Source organism: Leptidea sinapis, chromosome 1 (genome assembly GCF_905404315.1).
Source record: "Leptidea sinapis chromosome 1, ilLepSina1.1, whole genome shotgun sequence".
NCBI lineage: Eukaryota > Metazoa > Arthropoda > Insecta > Lepidoptera > Pieridae > Leptidea > Leptidea sinapis.
In genome coordinates, this window is record NC_066265.1 from 8,188,097 (window position 1) to 8,199,302 (window position 11,206).

The window sequence follows — 11,206 nt, forward strand, 5'->3', positions numbered from 1 at the left end:
TGTACTGCCCCATCAAACTTTTAGGATATTTATTTAGCACCATTAAGGAATTCTTTGCTAACTCGCTTTTCACAAATCCACTACATTATTTTAGAGCTCTACAATGTTTGGCGTTCCTCCACAGTGCCTATTTCAAGGATTTTTTTTGGGTACCTTGAATTTTATTGTGATTCCTCTAGTGTTGCAGGAGTGTGTTGGCAGCGATCACTCATCTTCCATACAAAAAATCACTTGGTGATTCTTACATACACTTAAATTAAGGATTGGTCTCCGCTGCGCTACTTTTGCGCAAATAGCCTCTTTATTGCGGCAACTATTATTTGCTTGTGTGCGTGGCATCTTCACTGTACGTGACACTCAATGGCATATTTCAAATTTTGTAATATACGCTTTGCGTTATTTTATATTGAAATTAATAAAATACTTACTGATGATATGTGATCCCAGTGTCTTTCTTATTTCTTGTATTATTTTCACAAAGTAACGAAACCCGGCGTTTAAGTTTCAATTATTAGCAAAGTTTTACAGAACATGTGGCAGATCAACGTCACATATTTTTCGAGACTGGGTTGAGTACGCCCGTTTGGGCGTTGCAAAAGTTGCCGCACTATGCGACTACGCCTGCGTTATCTAGTTAGAGCGCAGCGGAGACCAATCCTTAATCTAAGTCTGTACACTTTTCTCATCGATCTTATAAACTAGCATCATATTTATCACTTTGATTGATTCAATAAAACCTACTCAGGAAGACTAATGGCACGCCGTAGATGTAATTTTTTTCCTGGCATTATATTGTCCGTTATGTAATCAATGTGAATATCTCCTGGGAACAAGCGGGGTCAGTTATAATCAGGAACTACATTTATTTTCCTAATATTACTGTTTTTACGTACTGCATCATTGGGAAAGTGATGTTTGGTAGACAGATTAATTATTATGTAATCAACTTTACAATTTATTAGAAATAATATGTAAAAATGGCCACTAGATTTTACTTATTAGCATTTCCGCATTCATAAACTTTCGTTATAACTTTTTAAGCCATGTCAAATTATTTTAGGTACATCAGGAAGTTTGTATTAGTATAACAATTGATATCAGCTGTTTCATTTTAAAAAGTGTACTATACAAGGTTGCGACGTAAAGCAGACTTACGGCCGTTCCCAATATACTATCTACAGATAGAGATAAATTACTATCTTCTTCTGTTAGTAATTAGCAGGCAAATAATCTGAAGTTGTCCCAATATACCCGATAAGTCATTCTTATCGCCTTATATTGGGACGTGTGAATTGCAATTTCCATACAAACTTCTATGGCTGGTAAGCCATACGTCATCCCATTGACAGACAGCTTGTACGGATAAGGTTAGTTACCGTCGATAAGTTTATTGGGACAGAAAAGTCAACCATAGTTACGATTTTCATCTGAAGTAAGAGATAGACTGAATATTGGGAACGACCGTTATTGTGTTGATTAAATAAAAAATAATTGTATTATATTAAAAAATAATAATTGACTTTTCTGTCTCAATAAACTTATCGACGGAAACTCACCTTATCCGGACACGCTACGCTGTCTGTCAATGGGACGACGTGTAGCTTACCAGCGATAGAAGTTTGTATGGAAATTGCAATTCACGCGTCCAAATATAAGGCGATAAGTATATAATCACTTATAGGGTATATTGGGACAGCTTCAGATTAGTGACAGCTAATTACTGACATTAGAAGGTAGTAATTTATCTCTATCTGTAGATAATATATTGGGAACCGAAAACAGGAGTTTAGTGAACTGTCTGATCTATTCTTGATTATGTGATTACACACAGCTAATACTGTACCTATTCACAAAGATTGTCTTGGATTCCGACGAGTCATTTTAAATGGCTTATAATTCTCATTATTTACCATGGCTGTCATATAAATCGGATGTTCTAATTCTGGTATATTATATTATAACTGTTTAATATATTAATCTGTTTTTGCTTTTTATGAAAAAAATAATACAATCGAGGTTACGATTAATGTAATGGTGGATGGACGTATGGATGGATCTATAATAAACCTTAATAAACTAGCATAAGGGCGGAGGAGAGGCATTGTTTTGACATCACGCACACCAAGACGTGTAACAATGTCTCTCATCTATTTTGCTCCTCAATCCCAAGGAGTAATCTGGCAAATGATCATGGGTGGAGTACAAGTTGCTAAGATCTAAGTCTACTTAGTTTCCTTCCCGTGATTGCCGCCTGTTATTGATCTGGTTCCCTATGAAACAGATATAACAAAAACTGAGTAGACGCACTTGACCCTTCTCTCCACAACAATCTCTTCCGTTTCCAATCATTTTTCCCATCCCTCCTCTCGGCCGATCTCAAGGCCAGCGGCTCCCCCAGTTTTTAAAGGTTGGGGCTGGGAGACTATCAACGACCTACCTGCGTTTTTGGCCTACGCAGTCGATCGCCGTAAGCTGGGATGAAGGAATCCTGGAGGATTGAGCTGTAGATGAGCAACACGCCCTCTTTGGTCTGGACTTCCATGCGAAACGGTAGTCCCCCGCCTACCCAGCGTGGGGAAATGGTCTTCGGTAGCCTGCCTTCTGCAGATACCTGGTGAGGGGCGGCGGGACTGGTGACGGTCATGCTGAGGGGGTAAGGATTGCGTGTACAAACTGAGGGTGTTTTGGGAACCTATGCTCCCAGCCACGCTCTTCCAAGCTCCTGATGTCGCACCTAAACCACCAACTCGCTGTACCGACATCCTTTGTGGTAGTCTTAGTGTACCGAATGGGCACTCCCTATTGCGGGCTCTGGGGAGGGTGGGAAACCCGAAGGATAAATTTTCAAACCTTAACATGGATAATTTAAAGGTCTCAAAAACAAAAAACACACCCGAGGGGCAACCCGAAGGGAAAGCCGCATGGCCATCCCTTCAACATCTAAAGCAACAGCTGCTACTTCCGCTATGGAGGTGGCGCAAACAGGGTCCCTGGAACCCTCCCAAACACGCAACATAAGTAACTTCGAGCTCAAATAGGCCCAGGTGAACGCGCCAAAAAACAGGGCTGCTATAACCACTCCCAAAGTGGCTCAGCAGCTTAGTGGCTTGGCGAGTGAACCCGGGCTCTCGCAAAAACACAAAAAGTTACTCAAAAAGAAGGAGAAGAGGCGAGCAAAACGTGAGTCCCAAACTCAATCACTCACCTCTCCCCCAAAAACACAAACCGACAGACGGACCGAAACACCAGGACCGTCCACAACAAAAGCAATGTATGTGCCTTAGACTGGGGAACCCATGGGCACAAGTGGAGCGGTCGCGTGTCCACACCATTATACCGCAGGATAAGGCGACATTTGTGGTGGTGAGTATCCCCAACGATATCGTGCAAACTGTACTGGAGAGGAAGCGCCGCCTCGGCTATCGGCTGGGTGCAGTGTACCTAAAATTCCAGGATACCAACCCCTATGGATTTTCCGAACGAGTCAGGGGGGATGCGGGTCGCGGTAGCTGCCGCAAAACCTGTAGTCCCACTGTCCCCAAACAAGGAGACCTCACAGGCTGGGTCGAGTCGAGCCGTCAAAGCATCAAGCGACGATGAGCTCCTTGACCTGACCAAACTTGGGCTGGGAAAGGAAGAGGATCCCAATGGAGCCCCTTTCCCCCAATAAGCAAATACTGATTTTACAATGCAACCTCCATCATAGCATTACTGCGACGGCTCAACTTCGTAGATGGTTGGAGGTTGCATCTACTACACCAGCCATTGCACTGATCCAAGAGCCGTGGATTAGGGGCGGCAACGTATGCGGACTCTCCAATATTGGTGGTAAGCTCTTCCAAAATAATTTCGAAGAGGTGAGAGCCTGCATTTACGTTAAAGGGAATATAAATATACAGCCTCTTGTGGATTTCTGTTCCAGAGATCTGTGTGCCATAAGGCTGAACTCCAACCAAGACATAAACAACCTCAACATCGTTATTGCATCAGCCTACATGCATGAGGCGGATGCGGTACCACCTGAAGGACTCAACACACTCGTCAGATTCTGCGAACATAATGGATGGGAACTGATTGTGTCAACGGACTCCAATGCCCATCATCCGCTATGGGAAATTGAGAAAAGATAACAAGCCCACATTTGTGGGTAGGCGGTGCAAAACAATATTTGACTTGACACTGGCAACCCCCAGAGCTGCTGATCTAATAGCAGGTTGGCGTGTCTCATCAGAGGCATTATGCTCTGATCACAGGTGGATTCGATACGATTTAAAAATTACCAGTAACCCCGAACAACCTAAAAGGTACCCGAGGAAGACTGACCAGAGGCTCTATAGATCTCTAGTAGAACTAGAGCTGGGAAAACAGCAGCCTACTACTAGGTTCGACAGCATAGAAACAATTGATCAACAGGTAAGTAACTTAAACAGCACCTTAATAAACTGCGTCCATAAAGCCTGTCCTCTAGTAACACCGGTTACTGGGGTCATATCCATGGGCTGGTGAGGCACAGAACTTAAAAAGCTACGAACAAAAGTAAGGAAAGCCTTCAATAGAGCAATGAATACAGGCGATGATGTAGACTGGGATGCCTACAAGGAGAACAAAAGTCTATATAAAAACCGCATTAGATTTTGGAAGTCTCACTCATGGAAAAAATTCTGTGAAGACATTAATTCCACTCCACAAGCAAACCGCATTAGGAAGGTACTGGCCAAACAGGGTCCTTGCGTTGTCAGAAATCTGAGGAAAGCCGATGGCACAATGACCCTGAGCCAGGAGGAGACTAACACGGTACTGCTAGAACCACACTTTCCAGACTGTAAAATAATACAAGAACCAATTTGGACGATACCTAACAGCTTGGTTACAGAAAACTGCTGGCAAACCGCCTATGAGATCGTCACCTACAACAAGGTGAAATGGGCGGTGGACAGCTTCCAGCCTTTCAAGTCAGCGGGAACAGATGGCGTCTTTCCTGCACTGCTACAGTGGGGAGGAGATAAGTTGATGTACATACTGACATATATCTATCAGGCCTGTCTGGCCTTTAAATACACTCCCCTTGCCTGGCGGGAAGTAAGGGTCATCTTCATACCATTACACTAATCCTAAAACGTTTAGACCTATCAATCTGTCGTCTTTTCTCCTCAAGACTTTAGAGAGAATATGCGACAGACACCTGAGAGATAATGCGTCACGTAACACACCCATACACAGGCATCAGCATTCCTACTGCCAAGGCAGATCAACGGAATCCGCTCTTCAACAAGTAGTAGGAAAAATAAGTATTATATACAAAATAAATTAGTCTGTCTAGGTTGATTCATAGATATAGAGGGAGCCTTTGACAAGACCAACTTCAACAGTATCAACATAGCACTTCGCAGACACGGAGTACAGACCGCAGGGTCTTCCCCTGTTACAGTCAATAAGCAGATATATACACGAAAGGCGCCCTTGTAGCCTGCGGCTGTCCGCCGGGAGGTGTTCTTTCTCCGCTTCTGTGGAACTTAGTAGTGAACGACCTGATCTTCAAACTGAACAACCAATACTTTTACACAATAGGCTATGCCGATGACATCACCATTTTAAACACAGGCAATAATGCCAGCATGGTATGTGATAGGTTACAAGCAGCTCTTCGACTCGTCGAAGAATGGTGTAAAGACCATGAGCTCTCTGTTAACCCACAGAAAACACAGGTAGTACTCTTCTCTAACAAAAGATTGGTAGGGAACCACAGACCGCCCACTATCTTCAATACAAGACTTATCAAAAGAGGTCAAATACCTAGGTGTGATTCTAGACAGCAAACTGAACTGGAGCAGCCACCTAGAATACAAAATCAACTCCGCGAGTATCACCTTATGGCAATGCCGCAAGATGATTGGCAAGAGATGGGGTCTCCCACCAAAGCTCACCTTATGGCTTTACACAGCAGTGGTGAGACCAATGCTCACTTATGGCTGTGTAGTGTGGTGGACCAGGACCAGACTTACAACTTGCATCGCCAAATTACAAAAATTTCAAAGGCAAGCATGCTGTGCGGTGACGGGATGCATGAGAACAACTCCTACCGCCGCCTTGGAAATAGCCCTGAGTATCCCTCCGCTACACTTATTTATATATCAAGAAGCGGCAATGGCTCCGCTAAGATTAAAACATCTGAAAACACAGAGAATTGACAAAGTAAGACATCTTAGCATACTTTCAGAAGCATGGTCAGCTATGCCACTTGTGGAAGCAGCTACTGATAAAATAGAGCAGACTTTCATATTTGATAAAAAATACAGAATAATAGAGCTCGAGGAAAGGAACGACAGTGTCCTTACACATCATGAGCTCGACCTCTACACAGATGGTTCGAAGACGTATTCAGGCACAGGTACAGGAGTTTTCTCGGAAGATCTAAATCAGCATATCCGAGCCCTTGGGTAAGCTTAACACTGTATACCAGGCTGAATATGCATGCGGGGATTTTGCTAGCTGCCAATGCTATCTTGGCCAGAGAGGTTCAAGATTACTCCATTAGAATACTCTCTTATAGCAAATAGGTATTACAATCCCTTCAAGGTAAGATAATCAATTCCAGCCTATTACTTGAATGCCACTCAGCATTAAATAAGGTGGCTGGTAAAAACAACAACCTAACGTGGATCAAAGGTCACAGTGGGGTCAGGGGCAACGAGGCGGCAGACCAACTAGCTAGAAGGGGTTCTGAGACCCAACCAGACATCTGGTTGGACCAGAGCCTTTCCTGCCTCTGCCACATAGTTGGTTCAGGAACCACTTAAATCAAAAGATAAAAGCACTACATCAACAATACTGGGATAGCCTTGAGGAGTGCAGGCAAGCCAAAGCAGCTTTACCTTGCGCCGACTTGCGTTTTACCAAGCAAATCTTACAACTTAATCGGTGTCGACTAAGATTAATATTATGTGCGGCCGCATGTCACGGCAATTTTAACAGGCATCTCTTTAATATAGGTGTCACGGACAGCCCTCTATGCAGAGGTTGCCTGGAGGTAGAGGAAACAGCCGCTCACGTTCTGCTGGAATGGAGGGAGAAGGCAAACTACAGGGCGAAGCACCTGGGGTCACCAGGCGCTCTTCGGGAAGTCTTCCGCGACGTTAAGAGGTTGGGTGACTTCTTGGAGGAGCTTGGCTGGTTGGAGTAGCCTCTACCACCCTCGCACGCAAAATAGGCGCATATGACGTCGACTTGCGGAAAGCGCCCGTATGAAGAAGAAGAAGAAGAAGAAGAACTTGCATAAAGTGTGGGGTAGAAAAAGTGTAGACGTTTGTCCCAAAGTTCGGTGATTCGAAATTGGATGTTTCCAAGATGATCCGACATGGGTACCTCCAAAAATAAGGCGACCCCGTTCCTTTAAAGGCAAGCAACGCTCCTGTGGTTTCAAAGTCAAACACAAAATCGAATAAACTTTATTCAATTAGGCTCAAACTGAATCGCCATTCATAAGCGCTTAGTCGCTAACGTCACTATAAATATTTCTTTTAAATTACTGAATCTACAAAATGTTCGGAAAAAGTAGAGCTGGATAAGAACATACGAGATACTCAAAGTAAAGTTTCTCTTCTCTGGTGACCTAATCGAGTATGAGCTACGTGATTACTACAATATTTAAAGAAGAGAAAAGCATAGTTCTATCAGGTCTTAAGTTAGCATTGGTGTATCATAGAATTTACATAGACACACTTGGATTTTAATTTTTTTCTATATTTTTGGAGTATATTTGTTCTTAATTCATCATCATCAACAGCCTGGCCTCCTCCAAAGATTTCCACGACGATTGGTCCTGCGCTGCCCTCATCCAACGTATTCCAGCGAACTTGACCAGATCGTCGGTCCATCTTGTGGGGGGCCTACCAACACTGCGTCTTCAGGTACGTGGTCGCTATTCGAGGACTTTACTGTCCCAATGGCCATCTACCCGTCGAACTATGTGCCCTGCCCACTGCCACTTCAGTTTTGCAATCGTTTTGACTATGTCGGTTACTTTGGTTCCTGATTCGATCTCGCATGAAAACTCCGAGAATAGCCCTCTCCATTGCCCTCTGAGCGACCATGAGCTTTCTCAAAAGGCCCATAGTTAGCGAACATGTTTGCGTACCGTATGTCGTCACTGGCAACACACACTGGTTGAAAACCTTCGTCTTCAGACACTGCGGTATTTGGGACGAGAAGATTTTACGGAGCTTTCCGAACGCTGCCCATACGAGTTAGATTCGACGAGTGACTACTTTCTGGAAATTAGACCTGCCTAAATGTTCTTGATTAGCATTATAATATTACCATTGGCATACGCAGTATATAAGAAATCGTTATGCACAAAGGCCATCCATATAAATAAATTAAACCGTTCTAAAGCAATTAAATACGATTTTTTATAGTGTATGTATATATTAAAATAATAAAGTAATGACAAGTAGGTTAATTGCTACCAGATTGTGTAATTCGATGGTTATGTCACCACATTAACTTGGATTTGATATGATATTTAAATATCGACTAGAACACGAATCTCATCACATAAAGTGTAACGCAATATTGTAATAACATATTAAGTACCATTCAGAGATTCATGCACCGCCAGGGGAGTGTTATGAGTAATGCAGATATAAAATATAAGCCGTTTCGATTGCGCTAAGACAAAGAAGATCTCCGAGAAAACGATGGGAGGGAGGTGGTAAATGCTCATGCATAGCTATGAAGTCTAACAAGAGCCTTTTTTTAGTGAAATTAAGGGACGAGAAGAACAGGACAGTACAGCTCATAGTAATTGATACGCCCTATCAATTACGTACGTAATGCAGTGGCACTCAGGATTCTTGAAAAATCCAAAAATTCTGAGCGGTATTACAATTGCGCTCGAAACCTTGAGACATAGATGTTAAGTCTCTTTTGCCCAGTAATTGTATTAGCTACAGCGCTTCAGACCGAAAAACAGTAATGCTTAAACATTACTGCTTCACGGCAAAAATAGGCGCCTACGTGCCTACCCACATAACACCAATTGAGGTTGGCTGTGGGCATGTGTCCGCTAAGTCTTCATCGGAGGGGACCACTCTTTAGGAGAGGGGAGAGAGAGGCGCAAGTGGCACTCCCTTGGGAGTATCCGCTGGGATATTGGGACTAGTGACATCGGAAGAATGCTGACCCATGGAGGGGGGGGGGGGGGGGGGGGGGTATGATTGTGTCTGGCTATTCCCGGATGCCAAGAAGCGGCCCAGGCCAGCCGAGAGTTCGTTAGAGGGTATGATATACGAATCGTTTATTGTTTCTCTAGATATATGGCGCTTCTAGATGTACAAGTAAAGGTATCTTACAACTGTATTGTATTTTACTAGCATGGTCAGCATTTGGCTGGTTTTATATCAGTATAAATATATATAACTAGTGTTCAGACACTAGTGCAGTGTTTACTAACTCTTGGATGACTCGCAATGTTTACAGTACTATAGATTTATTTAAGCTCATCTTTTACATTGTCCTTGGATAATTAAAATTGAGGATATTTTACGAGTTATTAATATAAATATTGACAGTAAATTGCCACTCAAAACTAGTTATACTAAGTGATGACTGCCAAGTTAAATGCTTTATTGACTCATATGTGATCCCACGTTGAAGTCTCCGACTATAGAGGCGAGACAAACTAATTGTGGTATTTTATATATCAAATATAAAATGGTAAAATGTTTTAACTTATTGTAATCAAAATACGATAGTGTATATTTAAACAGGTCGATTTTTATCGAGAGGTGCAAAATAAATTTACTTACTATATTAAGGCACAATGCTTTATAAGCAGAATATGTCGGACTTGAAATCCACTACCGACTAAAAACGTAGAGAGTATCTTTATTGTTTTTATGAATTTGTCAATAATATATCATAACATCAAGAATTACATCGTGAAATATGCACCCTGCTGTCGTAATGAAATTGTTTCACAGCAGAACTGTCAAACCGTGCGTCAATAAATTCTCTCATAGAAATTATGTATGGACACATCAATGCAAAAGCAAAATTTCTGTTTTTATTTAATTCCGAGCATTTTCATATTAATTTAAACCTTTTAAACCTTCTCTGGACCTCCACAAATAATTCAAGACCAAAATTAGCCAAATCGGTCCAGCCATTCTCGAGTTTTAGCGAGACTAACGAACAGCAATTCATTTTTATATATATTGAAGATGTCACACAACTATGCCAAGAAATTGCACATGCCTTTTCGATTGTTGAAGCTCTATATTTTTCAACAAATTCAAAATGAAATAACACAAAGATAGAACGGAATAAGTGTATCTTAAATATTCAAACACACAATATTGGTTGTAAATATTGTATGAGAAAAGTTCGGATACTTTATGACTATTCAGGGAAATATATTGCTGTTGACTTCATCTTCTTTTCTGGGTACGACCCGTACGCTCAATTGTCCTCCACTGCCATAAAAATAAGTTTTTCATCCAGAGATTCGTATCCGGGTTGTTTCCATCACCGGACTTTACGTGCAAAATACCACCTGCATCACGTTGACGTCTGGCATTCCACGACCGCGCGTTTTGCAAGAAATTTGTTGCCTCGCATAGCCACTTTATGGAAACAATTACTGGCTGTGGTTTTACCAAACCGATTCGACTTAGGGACCTTTAAGAAAAGCATAATCCCACCTTAAAACGCGGCAATGCATTCTTAACACCCGTTGTTGCGGATGTCCACGGGCGGTTGCCTCACCTCTCCCCATCCCGTGAGCCTCTTTCCGTTTGCCCCCTCTTATATCGATATATATTAAAATGAATTGCTGTTCGTTAGTCTCGCTAAAACTCGAGAATGGCTGGACCGATTTAGCTTATTTTGGTCTTGAATTATTTGTGTCCAGGGAAGGTTTAAAAGGTGAATAAATATTAACATTTTTTGGAAAAAATAAAATATAAACTAAATTTTTGTTTTTCATTTGATATGTCCCCGTCGATCAGAAATCAAATTCAGAGAATAGTTTAACATGAGTAAGTAACTAATTTTAATTTTTATATATTTGTAACTTTTTCTATTTAACATATTATAGACTTTAACCCTATCAATAGGTAGCACAATAGGATTTTATTAATATTAAACGTATAAGATTTGCATAAAAGGTGTATTATATTAAATCCCCATTATTTTATACTTTTGCGTT